This window comes from Cervus elaphus, chromosome 2 (assembly GCF_910594005.1).
Source record: "Cervus elaphus chromosome 2, mCerEla1.1, whole genome shotgun sequence".
NCBI classification, from domain to species: Eukaryota; Metazoa; Chordata; class Mammalia; order Artiodactyla; family Cervidae; genus Cervus; species Cervus elaphus.
Window position 1 is genome coordinate 33,584,398 of NC_057816.1, and position 4,261 is coordinate 33,588,658.

Sequence of the window (4,261 nt, forward strand, 5' to 3'; positions counted from 1 at the left end):
TTCATTCTATACTTAGTGCCAAGCCTAAAGATCGATGAATATTTTCTGAAAGACTCCTAACAGGTCCTGATTAGTTCCATTACAGTCAATATTGTAATTATTCTGGGATCTGTTTTCAAGCTTAGTCTTCCAGGCAAATTACTCCCTTTAGGGGAACTGACTCATGCCCGGCTGGCTTTCCTGGACTCCCCAGCAGGGTCATCCCAGCTTACTCTGATGTTGTGGTCTGAAAGCCAACTGTTGTCCTGGCTTTCAGAGGGCACACTTAGTCTGCCAGACTCAACTTCTCCCCCATGTTCCTGCCACACTGGTTCCTTCCTGGGCTGGCCCTTAAACCCAGCTTGTCTAATCTGCCCATCTTCTGTGGCAGAAGCCTGGTCATGGTTTACCATGTCTGGGGAGATAGAAAGTGACAGAGCCTATCAAGCTTGGACTTGTCATCTTTCATGCCATCCTCCTTCTCTAACCCAGCATGGGCTGCCCCTTCTCCTGTCTGACGTGGCTCTTAGGATCATTTCTGATATAATGCTTACAGGAACCTCTGCCCTGAGCCTCATCCCAGCTTCCTTGCAGGTTTGCCTGGGAGAAGAGATGGAGGTAAGAATGGAGAGTATTGAAGAGAGCTGGGGCTCAGAGTCAGGCAAATAAGATGAGTCCCTATGAGCTGTGAGACCATAGGAAAGTGACTGTTGTGCAACCATGTTTTCCTCAAGCAGCTTCCATTTACCCTCTTTTTGGTAACTAATATTCTCTGTGTGCATATGTGTGCTCAGTCATGTTCAACTCTTTGTGACCCCATGGACTGTAGCCCAGCAGGCTCCTCTGGCCATGGGATTTTCCCGGCAAGAATACTGGAGTGGATTGCATTTCCTTCTGCAGGGGATCTTCCCAACCCAGGCATAGAACATTCCCCCCCTGCATTGGCAGGCGGGTTCTTTACCTAAACTATAATATGTTTTTTCCCCCTTTTTCTCCAAGCAGTTTCCCAACACCAGCTAGGGGTCCTACAATTCGACTCAATTCTGACAATATCTACCCAGAAATAGTATCAGTTTTTACCGGTAGAGGGCGGAGTCCCAGGAGATAACTGCCCTGTCCCACCTTCCAATGCCAATCACAAGTCCAATTTGTCACCTGTGCTTCTAACTGACTGATTAGATTGGAATTTCCAACGAGCCCCTCTTTGGATTTGATTAATTTGCTAGAGTTGTTCACAGTAACTCAGAGAATCACTTTACTTACTAGATTACTGGTTTATTATTAAAGGATATAACTCAAGAACAACCGGTTGGAAGAGGGGGTATAAGACAAGGTGAGCTTCCCTGATAGCTCAGCTGGTAAAGAATCCACCTGCAGTGCAGCAGATGTAGGTACAATTCCTGGGTTGGGAAGATCCCCAGGAGAAGGCATAAGCTACCCACTCCAGAATTCTTGGGCTTCCCTTGTGGCTCAGATGGTAAAGAATCCACCTGCAATGCGGGAGACCTGGGTTTGTTCCCTGGGTTGGGAAGATCCCCTGGAGGATGGCATGGCAACTCAGTCCAGTATCCTTGACTGGAGAGTCTCCATGGACAGAGGAGCCTGGTGGGCTACAGTCCATGGGGTTGCAAAGAGCTGGACATGACTGAGTGACTAAGCCCATGCACACATAAGACAAGGGAAAGGGCACAGAACTTTCCTTTTCTCCCTGATCAACTCTCTCCCCAAATCTCCGTGCTGTCACCAGCCTGGAAGCTCTCTGAACACAGTTCTTAAGAATCTCTGCAGAGGTTTAGTTTCATAGGCATGACATTAAATCATTAGCTTTTGACCTCTTTTTTTTTTGGCCTCACCCCACAGCATGTGGAACTTCCCTGACCAGGGATCGAACCCGTGTCCACTGCTTTGAAAGTGCAGTCTCTTAACCACTGGACCACCAGGGAAGTCCTAGGCCACTGACTATTAATTCAACCTCAAACCCCTCTCTGCTCTGCCCCCAGGAGGTCAGGCAGGGGTTAGGACTGAATGTTCCAGCTCTGTAATCACAAGGTTAGCTCTTCAGGCAGCCAGCCCTCATCCTAGGTTCAGTCCAAAAGTCACCATATTAACATAACAAAAGACAACTTAATCACTCCCATTACTTCAGAAATTCCAAGGGTTTTAGGAGCTCTGTGCCAAAAATAAGGGCAAAGACCAAGTAGGTATTTCTTGTGAATCACCATATAAAGGCCCCTTGACTCTCTTACTGAACTCTTCACCCAGGACGGAGCTCGGGACTCAAGAAGGTCAGAAAAGAGACTTCCTCCAGCCACTGTCATGGGCTCTGCAAAGGGCACGTTGCACATTCAGAGCCCCTGAGAGGAAAGGAGAATTTTGGTAATCCTTTGTGGAACGAGAATCTGTTTTTCTCAAGGTCCTGAAACTAAGAGAACCCTGGAGCCATGGCTGTTACTGCGCGCCTGAAACTTAAGACTAAAGTCAACTTAGCAAGAGCTGGATCAAGAGATGGAGAGTCAAGGTCCCAACAGCAAAGACACATTAGAGATCTCAGTCGAGTCAGAGTCCAACAGGGAAGAGATGGTTGACTTGAACGTGACAACATGTGCAAGGTTCACTAAAGGGGTCACTCACTGTAGGCGGAGGTGCAGGGTGCCCAGCCACCAGGGGCAAACGTCCTCCAGGGACCCAGGGCAAACGTCCTCCAGGGACCCAGGGAAAACCTTTGCCAGGGACCCAGGGCCAGTCATGGTGAACTGTTACCACTTCTAGCTCCAGAGGGATGTAGGGGGAGTAGTTTCCAGAACCCACAAGCAGAGGGTCACCTAGAGAGAAACATGGCCTCAAACTGAGGGACACACCCAACCTGGGATGACCCTGCGGGGGCAGCCAGAGGAATAAATACCTTGGCCCCACTTTGTTCCCTGACTTCAAACTTCTGCTGGCTTTTTGCATTACTATCCTGGCAGCCAGAGATCGTGGCTCTTGGATGTGGCTCAGGTAGCACATGCTCCAGGGACAGAGGGCAGGGAGAGGAAGGGTAGCAGGTGGGTCTGAGAGGGTTAGGGAGACAATCCCGCACAGCCCCAGACTCAGTCCTACCCCTAGACTGCTCAGTTTAAGTGAACCAATCAGTCTTCCCCCTTTATACAACCAGGTATACTGGGCTTTCTGTTGTGTACATCCAGTAGAATCCTCATTGACACTGTGGCGTCAGTGAGCTTCATTTTCTATTTCTATTTTTTTTATTTAACTATTTATATTTTTACTGTGATAAAATACATACAACATAAAATGTTAATTGTTTTAATCATTTAGAAATTTAACCATTTTTAAAGTGTACAGTTCAGTGGCCTTAATTCCATTTACATTGTACAGCTGTCACCAATTTCTAGGTCCAAAACATTTTCACCACTCCAGAAAGAAACTCTGTACACATTGAACCAGGGACTCCCTATTTACCCTTTCCTTAGCCACTGGTAACCTCTAATCTACCTCCGTCTCTGTGAATTTACCTTTTCTAGCTATTTCATATAAACGGAATCTTAAATGTCTTTCCTTTTGTGCCTGGTTTCTTCCACTGAGCATCCTGTTTTCAGTTCATCCATATTATAATGGGTCAGAACGCCATTCCTCTTTTATGGCTGAGTAATATTCCATTGTATGGATATACCACGATTGGTTTATTCATTCATCTTGGAATGTTCCCACCTTTTGGATTTTGTGAATAAGGCTACAATTAACTCTTCCTGTGTATTCTATTTTTTTAAATTTATTTTTTAATGGGAGGGGAATTGCTTTACAATGTTATGTTGGTTTCTGCTGTACAACAATGCAAATCAGGCATAATTATACATATATTCCTTCCTTCTTGAGCCTCTCTTCTCTCCCTATCCCTTCCCTCTAGGGAATCACAAAATGCATTAGAAGAAGAATGAAAGAGTAAAGCAGTTGATAGTGATAAAATGCATGGAGCCTTGTGGTGGGAGCTCACGCAATGTGCTCAGAACTAATGCTATTATGTGTCGGGGCACAATGCCCACTCCAGAGCCAGTCTGCTCTAAGGCGGGCACCCAAGCAACCTGTGCAGAAGTGAAGGGGGGTGAAAAGGAGAAGCCATTGATTTCTGGAGTGTGGACACCTGCTGACTTAGGGTGTCATTTTTAAAAATACCAGAAGCCCACAGTATCCTAGTAATTAGAGTGGTGCTGTCACCGGCATTTGTTTAATGGTTGAGTGATCAGAAGTTTTCTCTTTTTTTTTTCCTTTCTCCTGTCAACTCTGG